Source organism: Calonectris borealis, chromosome 1, assembly GCF_964195595.1.
Source record: "Calonectris borealis chromosome 1, bCalBor7.hap1.2, whole genome shotgun sequence".
NCBI lineage: Eukaryota > Metazoa > Chordata > Aves > Procellariiformes > Procellariidae > Calonectris > Calonectris borealis.
The window spans coordinates 199,482,351-199,497,081 of NC_134312.1; the positions used below are offsets into that span (position 1 = coordinate 199,482,351).

Consider the following 14,731-nt stretch of genomic DNA (forward strand, 5'->3'; position numbering starts at 1 on the left):
GGCCTATACCAGCATGGCCATGGATGCTTTATGGTCTGGAGACAGCATAGAGGAGGGCTCCCAAAAGGGCACTCTGTTTTGCTGGGGATGAGAATTAGTTATACAGATGCAAGTTGTGTCATACCATCTGCTGAGGAATAGCTTTTGCTAGCACATATGTGGCTTACTCAAAAAAGAAAGAAAGAAAAAAGAAAAAAAAAAAAGAAAAAAAAGATTCAGCTCTGTTCAAGTGAACATTATCCCATTATCCTCATTTTCCACTTAAGCAAACTATTTCTCCTCCGTTGGTTTGTGTTAATAAGATACCACTTAAGTGGTCTTAATTAAATATATTGAACAGAATAGTAACGAGTTCTAAAATAGTAAGCAACAATCATTTTCCTTTATAGATTAAATTTAATGGACATTTCACTACCTTTCTTTTGAAGAGATTACCAAGATTATAAAACCCTTGTGTGGTGAACAAGAATGCCATCTGTTACACAGTTTCAAACTTAGTTCTCAGAAAAATGTTCTTGCTTTTACGAAATGGAATAATTACTCATTTGAAATAGAAGAAGTTTTATCAACTTGTGACAGCCCAGAGGAAGTGAACTGTTTTGCATCATGTGGTAGCTCCATCAGGCTATATAATATAACTACAATTTATGGTTTTACTTAAATTTGCATGTAGGCACAAAAGATGTCATTCTAACTGACAAAAATTCTGGAATATGCTCTGATATTTATAGGTTCATTTTTCTTTCTTCCCTGCTACAGCCTTTTCAATAACTACTCCAAATTGTAAATTATTTGAAAATTCTACCAAAGGTAAAACATACTTATGCTCTTTAAAGATATCTTTCTGTTTTGTATTAGAAATTGGAAGCCTGGCAAACAATTTGACACTTCAGACATTTAATGAAATTCAAATTCTTACTCTTGATAACATATTTTTACACCACAAACCTGTTGTACCTGCAAAAGCAGACCTGGAAGAAAGTGCCAGACAAAAAATAAGGACATGTGACTCTGCTATTCATTTCCATACTGCTCTACAGAACTATTCCTGTATTCTCAAGTATACATTAAAATCTCTACTGTCCTCCAGAGAAAATCTCTTCCACTTGGATTTACAATATCATTGGCAAGTCCAGAAAACCACAGCATTTGTGAGACAACTACAGAAAACACGTATTTTTAAGACATTTTCTTTATTCTTTAAGTAAAACTGTTTCATGTTGCATTACAATGGATTAGGAAGATGTCCACAATACCTTCGGAAGTCTAAGGTTATGTGGGTCATTATCCTCCTATTCAAGGGTTGTAACTTTGAACATTGCTTGCAAACATCTGATGGTCTCTGTTTCCTACTTTATATTTTACTTATGAATAAGAGACTCTTCATTTAAAATCAATACAAGTCAATAGAAAAAAAACCACAAAGGAACTGAATGCATACTGTGGACCGTATGAACACATCTCAAAATGCTCCTGTAAAATATCAGGTTAGCTACTTGCAGCATCAATCACCAAAAATATTATCCCCAGTATTTGATAATTTTTAACATCAATGATAACTGATTGTTAGAAGGTATCTAAGCCTGCACATCTTCTGCTGAAGAAGCTATTCAGGCCTACCTTCACTGGCTATTTTGCTAAAATGCATGGAAAAAGACAAAAAAAAAATCACTGTCAAGACAGTGATTCAGGTGTGGCAAGGTACTTATAAAGAAGTTTAGGAAGTACCACAAAGCAGAGTTTCTGTCTCTATGATCCCCTGATCAACCAATATTAATTTAACACCTACCGAAGCTGACTTGTGATATCCCAGAGTGATCCAACACAGGAATTCTTAGATGTTACAAACAGCCACAAGACATGAAGGACTGGCCCTTACTACTGGCCCTTGAATTGTGTGTTCTGACCCAGTAGATATTCACATGACAACAGAATGTGTCAGGACAGTTTTCCTTTAATGAGGACACCAGCTCACAAGAAACTTTCACTAAACTTGAAAAAACTTCATTACCCTGAAAACCTCTATGCCTTCATTTTAACACACTCAAATTCGGCTGCAAAGTCAACTTTGAGGTGCAAAACAGTACGTAGAATTCCATCAGCTTAATTTATTAAAAAAAAAAAAAAGAAAATTAAAACAGAATGAAATACTGATAGACAGAAACAATTAACAGGGTAGTATTTTCCATAGCTTTTACAAACAGGTTTTATTTTAAAACACATACTTTTCCTACAAGAACAGAATATGTGATAAATAATAAACCAAAATCAAATATTCAGAAAATATTAGGAAACCTAATGACCAGTGTAATTAAAATAAATTTTCAGAAATATTTTTTCAATTTTGCTTCAGCTGCTTTGTGTTACTATATCCTATTCCATCAGTAGGTCCCACATGATAACAACAAATCGACCTACACAAATAATCAAAGAACATTTTTTATGTTTATTATCTTATCTATGAGGTTAAAACCATAAAAGGGACTATACTGGAGCAGACCAAAGTCCATTTAGCTCAATAGCCTCTCTCTGATGGTGACTAAAAGATGATACTGATGAAAGAATGGAAGACGCCTTACAGATCTCCATCATACTGTTCTCTCTGATCCCGGACATTTCTTTTCTTGTTGTCCTCCTTGTTGCAGGTTGTGTTGTCCTCCTTGCAGGAAAGCAGTGCTATTCCTTATTACCTTCCTCTTAACTTACCCAGTTCAGAGATGGAGGAGGAACAAAACCAGCACACAGGACTCAAAAGGCAGGTAGATTATGGAGGTGTACAATGTATTCTCTTTTGATCTCTACCGTTTCCCCATGAATTCCTTTTCTGACAACTAGTGGGCACTGAACTGGTGTTTTCAATGAATCATCCATCACAACCCCAGGATCTCACTATGAAGTTGTAATAGCTCAGATACCATCACTTTCCATTTGAAGGCCTTTTTTCTCCCCGTCTGCAAAACCTCACATCTACCTAGACTGAATTTTATCTGTCATTTTCTTTTCCGATCATTCAGTCTTGAAATGCCCTTCAGCGAAGTAAAAAAAAGATAGAGAGTGGCAACCTGCATAGGCAACTGGTAGGTGATAGTCATTGGAGACTTCCTTTAGCAGGAGACAGAGGCACCCATCCACTGACCTGACTTTGATGTCTTGGGAGTTCTGCTGCTTGCTGAGTGATCAGATATAGGATATTGTGGAGACTTCTGAGGCTTATCCAGCCCTTGCTGCTCATCACGTGGGCAGCAATGATACTTCTAAGGGTGAGCACGTGAAGAGTGACTATGAAGCTCTGGGAGAGGGGTAAAAGGTATAAGGGCCAGCTGGTTTTCTCCTCAATCCGTCCAGTGAAATAGAAAGGTTCATATAGGAGTAGACATATCCGGCATGTTAACACCTTACTACTTAGCTGGTCTCAGAGGCAGAGCTTTGGCTTTTGTGACCACAGGAGCCTCTTTAAGGAGTAAGAACTGTTGAGAAGAGATACGATGTATCTGACCAAGTTGGGCAATAGCATCTTTGCTAACTTAGTGAGGAAAGCTTTAAACTAGGTACATTAGGAGAGGGTTGCTATAGCCTTAAGAGAAATGAATGCATGAGGGGCAGCAAAGAAGCATCCAGGGGACAGCATGATGGAGAAGGCTCTTTCCCTTTGCTTATAAAAGTGGTATGACTGGGGTCCATCTCTGGATGGACATGAATGAACACAGCATGGGAAACAAACAAGGGCAATTCATGCACAGCTGCAGAGCAATGATCCCACTGGAGTTACAGAAATACGTTGGATAGCCTGCATGACTGGAGTGCTGCAATGGATGGATACAAGCACTCAGGAAAGAAAGGCTGGGAAAGCAAGGAGGAAGAGGGTTGCACTGTGTGCAAAGGGCTGAGTCAAATGCATGCAGTTTTGCTTTGAAACAGAAAAGGAGACATTCAGGTTATGAGAAAGATCAAAGGACAGATCAAAGGACAAGTGATGTTCTGCTAAAAGCCTGCTACAGATTCCCTGTCAAGTACAGCAGGAGGATGGGCTAGATGATTTCCAGAGGCCTCTTCCAATCTAAATTAATCTAGATTCGGCAGTCTTTCGAGCTGGCCTTTTATCACCATTAATAGTTCATTTATTTTATTCTTGAGTTTTTTCAGAGGTCTTTGGTGAATATCTTCTGATTTTGAACATTACTATATATTTTATCTACATGTCCCCTATAGATAAGCTTTTTCTATAGTCCTTTTATTCTGAAATAGATCCTTTGACGAGTACCCCATAAAGTGGGGTTCTAGCACAGAAAATACTACAGTTTCTTCCACAATTAACAGAAACACAAATAATTCATTTTGCATACTTCAGACAGGATCTGGTAGTTTGTCATTATGAGTTGCAGTGAAGATTAGGTTTCTGTGTACAAAATTTCATTTCTTAAGAACCATTAAATGCAAATAAGAATTGTTTTTGTGGCTTTCAATTTTCCTTCACTGGAGACAACACCAGGAATCTCAAAACACAGGTAGGCATAAACTTTTTAAAAACTTCTTTGTCATTTGTCATGTTTTTTCTGGTTATTTATATACTTAGGGGTAGTGTGACAGGTGTGCCAGAATTGCTAAGCTAACTCGGGGAGGAATGGGGAAATAATCTTTATTGGGGTTGTTGAACATACTGAAAGGATTGAAGTTCTTTATAAATGTGAAGGAAATAAAAGCAATCCCTCTGATGGAGACAAATCATAAAAGAATCTCTGCTATCATAATCTTGTGTGGGTGCCTACCAGACAAATAATAATTTTAGATACTTTCAAAAAATACTTTTAAAAAAAGCAATTACATCTTTTTCTATTTAAAAATACTTTTTTAAAAAAGATATCTTTTTATGTTCTAGGCGTTTGATAGCAGATCCTTTCTATCATCCAACGATTACCAGCAAAGCCAAAATGTATCTTGTAGAAATACTGTTCCTAATGCAAGTCCTGCTTGGACAGAGCTTTTAGCAAAAGTCCTTTAACATTATCCTCAATGTTGTTCTCAGGAAAAGTATTTCATGTCCTCAGTGCTGGGAAGAAGTACTCTGTAAGAGCAAAAGGAAACGGCTCTATTTAAGTACATACAGACTTATGCATTGGCATAACCTTTTCTCTTTTTCCTGTTCTTGCTGCTGCTTTTATGAAAGTGCTACTTCCAGGTAGCATGCTGTTATCTCTTTAGAGGCATACTTCCAGTTCATACAGTAGACTTCAGCACAATTACAGAACAGGTAACTCCTTTCTGTAGTGCTTTCCTATGTTGATTGAGGACCTTGAAAAGCTGTTTATTTAGCCTTGCTAAATGATTTCACATAGTAAATGGAGTTATACTGCTATTCTGTGAAGCTTTTTTTGAATAGTGAAGTGAAAATACAGCAAAGAAACAAGGAATAGAACTAGATGCAGAGGCTAGAGATGAAAATTTATCCTCACGTCTTCCCTCCCTAATTGAAGTGATTGGTCACAGATATGTTTTAAAAAATATGAAAGAAGAGTAATTTGACCTTGCATCTAAAAAGTCACAATTATACCTTTTTTGAAAAGTCACATGAAACTAAACTAAAAATTCAAAATTCACTTTCCTTTTCAGTAGCAAGGGAAGCAAAATGCTTTACTATGTACACTGTGTCTCATTATATATTTTAAATCTCTGCCCTTTTCTGATGAATTTTAAATGTCAATGAACACAAACTGATGTGCTTCTGTTGCATTGCAGTCCTGGTCATAACAGCTTTATTACTCATTTTTATTTACACAGGGGAAAACCAGATTAATTTAAATGTGTACTAGACACATAAGGAAATCATCAAAAGACATGTACTACATAAGCCTTTTTTGGTGATGTTGACTTCAACTGTTTAGGCAGCAACCGACTCTACGTTTCTTCAGCAACCATGACATAGCAATAATGCAATGCAAGAAACACAGAAGATGAAGAACATGGCAAAACGTGCAAGTAACATTTTTGATCAGTATGCCACTTCTTGGATTAAAACCAATAGGAAAGACATAGCTGATCTTTCAGTTAGCTGTAAAAACAAGTGAAGCATAAACAAAACCAGGAAGTACATGTTGTATGCATTCCAAAATAAACTAAGAGCAAAATCGCTCATTCAACATAACATACATACTCCTTGTATCTCAAAGTAGAATTTTTCATAGAAAGTATTTAATCTGAAATGGAAATAAGTGGTTATTATTAAAATTCTTAACTTTCAATTAAAGTTGATTTACTGATGTAAATCAAGTACTGTAAGCTGAAAAGTAAGACTTATTTTTGGCATATTTCTTCATTTTAAAGATCCTTATTTGGGTGACTGAAAAAAATTCCTATCTGGATCAAACAACAAGCACATTACCTTCTCCAGGAAGTATGCCTGTAGTTTCTAAAGTTATTCTTTGGGCATACACAGGAAAAGACATTCATAGAGCACAAGTATAACTTGTGTTTTTTAACTGAAATTAGACATTGTTTGCTCATGAAATATAGACAATAGTGCCTGACATGTCAATCAGTTTTTGTAGTCTGAGATCTTAACAGACAACCAATCCAGAACATTAAAAAAAAAAAGGAATATTGTATCAGGCAAGTCTAATAACAATACCAGCATGCTATTTGCTACCTATGCATCCACTGCAGTATTATTTGCAGTTTTCACCATAAATAATGAGAAAGAGACTAGCTCCAGAGCTTTGAAATTTTTAACCATGGTTTGTGACATGTCCTGGTTCCGGCTGGGACAGAGTTAACTTTCTTCCCAGTAGCTGCGGGAGGAGTGCTGTGTTTTGGGTTTGGTATGAGAGGAACGTTGATGGCTCATTGACGTTTTGGTTGTTGTTGAGTGTGCTTGCACCAGGGACTTTTCGGCTTCCCATGCTCTGCCAGGTGCACGGGAAGCATAGCCGGAGCGGCTGACCCAGCAGGCCGATGGGGTATTCCATATCATGTGACGCCATGCTCAGTATATAATTAGGAGGCATGGTCTGGGAAAGGGGGGCTCTCACGGTTCAGGACACGCGGGGCGTCGGTTGGCGGGTGGTGAGCTGTTGCATTGTGCATCGCCTGCTTTGTATATTCTGTTATTGTTGTTATCATTGTAATTATTACTGTTCTATTTTGTTTTATTTCAATTATTAAACTGTTTTTATCTCAACCCTCAAGTTTTCCTACTTGTACCCTCCCGATTCTCTCCCCCATCCTACCAGGGTGGGGGTGTGAATGAGCGGCTGCCTGGTATTTAGTTGCTGGCTAGGGTTAAACCACGACATGAAAACAGTATTAAAGGCGTTAAGACCAATTCCCTAAACTGTTCCTTGTAGGTCCAAAGAAAACTGCAGCTCATGCTGAGGTACTGGTTCTGATACACAGTTAAGAAAAGTTCTTTGTGGCTTTTGTGCATGCTCAGATCGCTTACTACCTGCACTGTAGGCTGGATTAGACCCCTATTTCAAAAGAACAACTTACTTCACTGTGTAGGGATCACTAATCCCCAAATCCGCTTTACAGTCTAGCAAAGCCTTTATTTGGAAAAGCAAGTTCTACAACAGCATAAATAAGAGGTCCCACGTATGTTTAAAAACATCCTCATCTGATATGTTTGGCAGATAAGCTCCATTGTGAGTCAGAGGCAGGCAGCAAAGCATTTATATTTGATTAAAGTCCTCTGATAATTGTCCCTACAGTAAACATTTCACTAATCCCAGAACAGTGGTGGTGACTTCTCATGTAAGCATTTCTCCAGGAAGAGAAAGAGCTGCAAATCAGGCTTTCCTAAGCTCAAATTCTGGAAAAGTATGCAAGTTTCTAATGCCAAAATAAAGATAAATGATGCTAGATCTTAGTTTCTGCAGGTTCACCTAGTCCAGGTTTGCAGGTGGTTTGGACTGTTCTCTACAATCTGGGCAACTAAACTCTGCCTAGGATAGATTTTGATTCCTTAATTGGCAGTTGAAGAACAACCTTACACACATTTCTGGAAGGTAATGATGCATCAGAAAGGCTTTAGTTCAATATAAGGACAACTGAGAGATTTTTGTTAGCCTCTAGTGTACAAAAGTAAAGTAAATTGTCTTGTAAATATTCTCATTTCTTTTTAGCTGTGAATTAACAAAATATGAAATCAGACATGTAAAAAAGAAAAAGTCTCCACAGTATAATTTAAGTACAGTAAATTGAATATTGTGAGTAGACACTCGGGGATAAGAGAAAAAGTTTAAGTAGTGGGTACACTCAGGAAACGAACATAAGAGACATAAGTGGAGATTGTAAAATATGGGAAGAGCGAGCCCAGGGAATGCTGAAGACAGTCACAGAGAAGGGAAAGGTAGCAAAAGATGGAATCTTCTGATGAAGCAAAGGAAGAGAGAATAATTTTGCTTTCTGCTGCCTTTGTTTTCATTATTTTACATTCTAGCCATTTATATGCTTCACTTACTAAACAATCCTAAAGCAAAGCTTATTTCTAGATAATTTTTTGAATGCTAGTTTTGAATTTTTTCCTGAGTTGAAGTCATACATTACTAGGTACCTGAGGATTTCTGATACAGGAAGACAGTAATTTTAATGTTCTTAATTTAAATAGCATTTTAGATGTTTTCAATATGGCTAACAGGATACGGCTTTGTCTTCCATAAACATGACTAAAAACTGTTCAAACAAATCACCAAGTGTGAATCACAACTATCAATTCAATAGATGTTTAACTAAAAGCAAAATTAATAAAATACATGAATCTAAATGTAAAAAAGTAAGTACTTTCACAGATGGTGAAAGTTGTTACTAACAGAATTTAAATGAAATACACAATTCAATAAGAATGTGGGGTACTCAGATAAACACAAATAGTGGTTTTATCAAATATAGCTTATAGATAGTTTCTTCTCTGTTATGACAATACATTAATAGTCTGATACAACTTCATGAATATAAGAACTGCATTTCTGTTTGAAAGCATTATCTTCACACATGCATTGAACATAATTATTAAATGACTCATGAAACCATGCAGAATGAAATATACTATTTCATAATGCAGTTCTGTGTTTAAGCAAGATAACAGTTTTCAGAAGCCTTCTTCAGTATTTTCATTAAACGGAAAATACCTACCATAACATAACAAAACTAAAAGTAGAATGTTACAGGGAAGAAAAGTTTTGTGGCTAAAAGAAATATCTTTTATTATACCAAACAGTAGGACTGAAAAAGTAGACAATTTTTTGGGGCATATAGGCCCTTCAACAGGTCTGTTTGAGCATTTGAGACTAGAAAAATAGCCTGAAGAGTAGCATGGGCAGCATAGGACTATCATCTCCTATACTGGTCTTGCTGCCCATCCCGAAGAAATTTGGCTCCATCTACATAAAACTCTCTACTACATCTATCCATACTACATAAAACTTGGCTCTGGGTGCCCTCTGGGTAAACTTCCACCTCTTTAGCCCTCAAAAATTACTGTCTTTTTGTAGAACCAGAATATATACTACAAGCCTTGGGGTGTAATATGAAGGTACAAAGCTTATCAGGACACTATTACAGGAATGTGGAGTGAATCAAACCTGACACAGCCTCGTCTGCCTCATCCATGCTGACTTTTGGGAGTGTTCACCGTGCTCTCTCTCTCTCGTCTGGCACTCAGGCCAAACCCCAATCAACCTCTTCCTCCTCCACATACTGAAATCTATCTTATAATTTTCTTATCCCTACTATGAAAACTTCCATTCAGACAAACAATAACTGCAACCTTTTCTGCCAGTCTCCCAAATATCCTCCTGTGACTTGTCAGCTCACAGGGAATGCTGATATTAAAATAATCCTCACTGTTACTTTTTTGGCTTTAAAATCTGAATCCATCTATTTCTTTCCTTGTATTTCCACGTAAAATTCAAGTCCCATATTACAGTCAATTCTTACTGATTTATAGGAACTTTACGGGGGCCCAACAGGGATTTGAGAATACTGCTAGCTACCAATCTCCCATGACATATCTCATTTGCAATGCCCTCCTCAAACTGAAAGTAGACATGAAATCTGAAACATTGCAGATTGGATCAGCTAGTAAGACAACCAGGGGAGTAATCAACACCAGTAGGTAAATAATAATAAAGAGAATATTCAGGAAAATCTTTCTGAACAAATTCTGAAAATCCCAGAAAAAAATTAGGCTGCAATGGACCTCTGCAGATCATCTATTCCAGTTCAATGCTGGACTGGAACAGACCTTTAGATGCAGCTTGCCATCTACAGCCTCACTAATGCAGCCCAGTCTGCAGTTAGGGTCCATTGCCATAGCTGCGCTCTGCTGACTCAGCTTCATTCCAGTGCATTTATTTTTTAAGAACTACTTCCATTTTATTCTGCTTTCAGCAGTCCGGAGTGACCATAACATAATTTTTATTTACTTATTACACTTCAATCTCCTTTTCCTCAAAACTGAGGAAACTGGGTGCAGTGGAATTTTGCAGAGATGTCTCCTTCCATCAGCAGCCATCACTGACAGAGGCTGCACACTTCTCATAGCCAGGTCTAACAGCTTTGTAATTCAAAGTAGGACCTCCGTGAAACTTCAACTTGAAATAGAGGCTGATGTACGCTACACAGCCAGTCTTTTCTGAAAGCCAATAGTATCCAGATCTGATAAGCCAATGATGCAAAAAGTCTGTATAAAATTTAGTATCTGCCACTCGCACTACTGGAAAAAGCTAAGGCGAAGAAAAGGTACAAAGACTTCTTTTGTTCCTCAGAGCACTGACCACGCAGCAAATAAACAAGAAGGAACTGAAGAATTTTAACAGGCATTCCTACAAGACAATTCCACCTCTACAACCCATTCTTGAAAATACATATATACATGATTCTTACAGACAATCTTCAGGATATACATATTCACACACACAAATAAACAAACATACTGTATGTCTTAGTGAAAACCATGTGTTTTATGGCTAATACCAGCAACATCCAACACTTAGCACATATCATACTCCATTTTTAAAAATATTGATGTACTTTAGTTTATATTCCTCTTCACGTTCTTATACAGAAGTAGTACTTCATCCACCACAGAAACACAACCAACCACAGCATGAAATGCAGCACCTGTTTAACAGCTTTTGGAAGATATACAGAAAGGTTTAATAAGACGACTGGCCCAGGTAGCCAAAGTTACAGATGAATTAAATAGTGACAATATTGTTACCCACGCTGAAAATTTGACCAGGATATTGAATTAACCTGTTATCCAAACTGCTATGATGCTTTTAGCCTGGTTTAATAAATAAAAAACCAACCACACTCTGTGTCACTGTCTAAATCATCTGTCTCCCATTCGTTTCCCTCCCTCCTACAATAGCTTTTGATCTTCTTGGCCAATTTTAACCAAATTCAACAGACAAGTAGAGGTCTCAGAAATACTACATTCCTACAAACTTTCTGAATATGAGACAGAAGAAAAAACCCCATTTATGTCTCCACTAAGAGACTGCAATGGGCAAGAAGACCTTATTAGATATCAGAAAACCTGTATGAGAGAAAGACCTTGTAAATGTCTCTGTTATGGAAAATCTTCAGTCACTGCTCATCAAACATCTAAGACAACCAACTTTGAGAAATAAATCCACCGGAAATCCAGCTTTCTTAATTCCAAGTCATGAAAATAATTAAAACTAAAAGAGGTCAGGACCTGGGATTTGTATCTCATGTAAAAGGCATTACTTTTCACAGGAAGGAATAAATCTCACAAGGCTATTTCAAGCAAGAGGATCTTGCCCAGACAACTTTTCTGTGTCTTTTTACAGAGGCTTGGGTTTGTATGATACAAAATATGCATTTCTTCCTTTCCACTGTTCCTCCAAAACTCTTTTCCCTTACCTTAAAACATACATTTTTGCATGAGTATTCTCAACATTAAGTATACTCACACGTATCTGTATAATTACAAACCTATTACAGTAAGGATGAATATTGTATCTTCATATTGTTACTAAAGCCTTATGATTATGAATAAAAACTAAAATATAACCTGCTTTTAACCACTGAGTTTTCAACCAGGAAAAAGTTGCATGTTATTAGCAAAAATGTAAAGGTTTAGAAAAGAGATTTTAAATGGTTCCCTCTAATGCTGGGCTTAATTTAGATCCTTTTATTTTTAATTTAACTCCACGCAGTGTTCTTACCCTTTGGTGGTATTCTAGGACCATTTGTTCTTCATTACGTAATGGAAAGGAGGTCTATATCTAATATGTGAAGATCACATTTGTTTAGAAGATAAACGGACATTCATCTCAGCCAAAGTGGCATCAGTTGTGACTATGCATCACAACCAAAACTTCCAAAATCTTAACTGACTGCAAACTTTCAGAGCTCTACAGCACGAAGTTACCGTAGTTCACTCATGTGGATTACTCATTTGGGTATGGCTATTCAGGCCAGAATTCATCTCACCAAACACAGATAACATTAGCCATACTTACTTAGGCCCCCTCCACAGACAATGGAGAGAGGCAGACGCTTCTTGGACATGACTTATCTCCTCTTCAAGTAGGAGGAGATTTAAGATAGATACGGTGAAACCACCCATATCTCTATAAAAGGAGCCTAGCTGACCAGTGTTGGTGCAGTCAAATCACATTCCTACACTTCGGCAATATTCTGTTTTAGGAACTTATGTGCTCACTCTGATGCATGATTAAATATGCAGTGTGAGCACCTGTTGGTGGAGAGAGACACCAAGTATCATCCAATAAATCATCTGATAATGAGTCAGTAATCCACTGATACCTAGTTAGTAATTTGCTTTCAGCCAGTGAAATTATCCAAGAGAAAATGTATTTGAATTCAAGGAGACTACAAACTTCTAAAAGGAGTTCTGAATACACATAGTTGGACACTCCATATTAATTCAAGTACGCTTCAAAGAAGTTAGAACTGATTTTGGTAATAGTTCCTCAGACGGAAGATTATTATCACACTGTCAAGCCAAAAAGAAGTGTTCAGCAGAAGCATAGCTCCATTCTTGACTAAATTTAACTTTCAATATGTGATAGGTAAACTGAGAAAAATTTAGAACTACAAACATCAAAGGTTTATTACTGCAAATCAGGTATTTATGTAAGTACAGTAATATCTCTGTATAGTCATATGATATTGTAAAAGATTTTAAAAGTACTGAAAGTTAGCTTCTTAATATTACACAAGTGCAAGTTTAAACTATGCAACTTAATACTGCATTTAATTGTAAAACCATGCATATTTAAACTATCAGAATCTAAAATAGTAATTGTATATAAAAATGAACACTTAAATTTAGGTCCTAAAACAAATCACATAAGCAGCAACATGATCCTTAAATGAGGACAGAATGAGCCTGAAACATTGCACAGAAAATCAGATGGGGGAGAAGCTCAATACATCCATCTAATAAGTAAAGAACAAACAAAAAAACAACTCAATTATTAATATGCTAATATTTTAATACAGTTATAAAAAGAAATTTAAAATATTGTTACTTACTTTAGAGATCTGAAACAATGTGGATTTCTGAATAAACTACAATCAGTTTCTTCCCAAGAGAGAACTGCCTAACTTTTCCACTACTTTCAAATCTGGAGTGGAAGATATTTTAGGCCTGGACAAATATCACTGGAAGAAAATTCGTTCACATGTTTGGCTGTGTTTTGCATTCCATCCTGTTGCTTTGGCATACAGACACAGCTAATTATAATCTGTGACATAAGCGGCTAATTCTACTGCTAAAATGGTTGTGTACTGACTCCAGAAATGAACTATCCCACTGTAAGACATAACTAATCCATAATGCATACCAAAATGGCCCAACCAGTCACATAATGCCAACTGCTTTATTAAAATCTGAGAACATGCAGCACGTCATAGAATCTGCACGTAAAAACTATTGACATAGCTGCTAACAGCACACAATGCAAAATTACAAACAAAAAGGACTTCTGCTTTCTTTTCTGAATCCATATGTAACATTCCACTGAATTTTAATAGTCATTTTTCTGAAAACTTTTAATTTTAATGCTAACACTATTCTAACTGTAATCTATACTGGCTGGTATATAAAGTCTCTTTATAAAAAGGAAATACATATATTATAATATACCTATAATAGCACATATGACTTATATACAATAAATACACTAACAATTACCAACCTTTCCAAAAAGTTAAACCATTCTTGGTATTTAAGAAAAATGCATATAAATACCAAGAGCTATAAAAAAAAAAGTTGCATATATTACATATTTTAAGATATTATAGAAATTATGAGACATCTTTTTTCAGTGCCATTTCAGCTTTGAGTTCTCAAATGCAGAAACAAGAATTCCAGACTGGCACTGCTTACATTAGACTGACTATACAAACAATGACCAACAGACATTCTGTTCAACCTACAATATTTTAGAATCTGTGCTGGTAGCTGTCTGCAATTTAAAAAGCATTAGAACACACATTTGTAAGATTTACAGAATAAAAGTTTTGTGCTGTGTGAAGCATTGCAATCACCATCCATACGTTTGGACAATTTCATTTCTCAAAGCACAACATTTCCTGTTTTCTAGCCATGCACTCACACTGTTATCATGCTTTAGAAGATGAAGCTCCTATCAGACATTTAACAGCTGTAGATCATAAATTTAGTACTGACACAAATCCAAGTGATCAGAGGCTTACAAGTTACTTTTTTCCCTTTATG

The 14,731-nt window shown here is 36.4% G+C and overlaps 1 protein-coding gene across 1 annotated transcript in view; it reads right to left on the minus strand.

Annotated features, from left to right (window-relative positions):
- Positions 1-13,623, minus strand: part of SGCG (sarcoglycan gamma) — a 108,671-nt gene extending 95,048 nt beyond the window's left edge. Inside the window, exon 1 of the mRNA XM_075139929.1 lies at positions 13,525-13,623. The gene's annotated coding sequence lies outside the window, so the exon portion shown is untranslated. The remainder of the gene's footprint in view (positions 1-13,524) is intronic.
- Between the last annotated feature and the right edge of the window lie 1,108 nt (positions 13,624-14,731).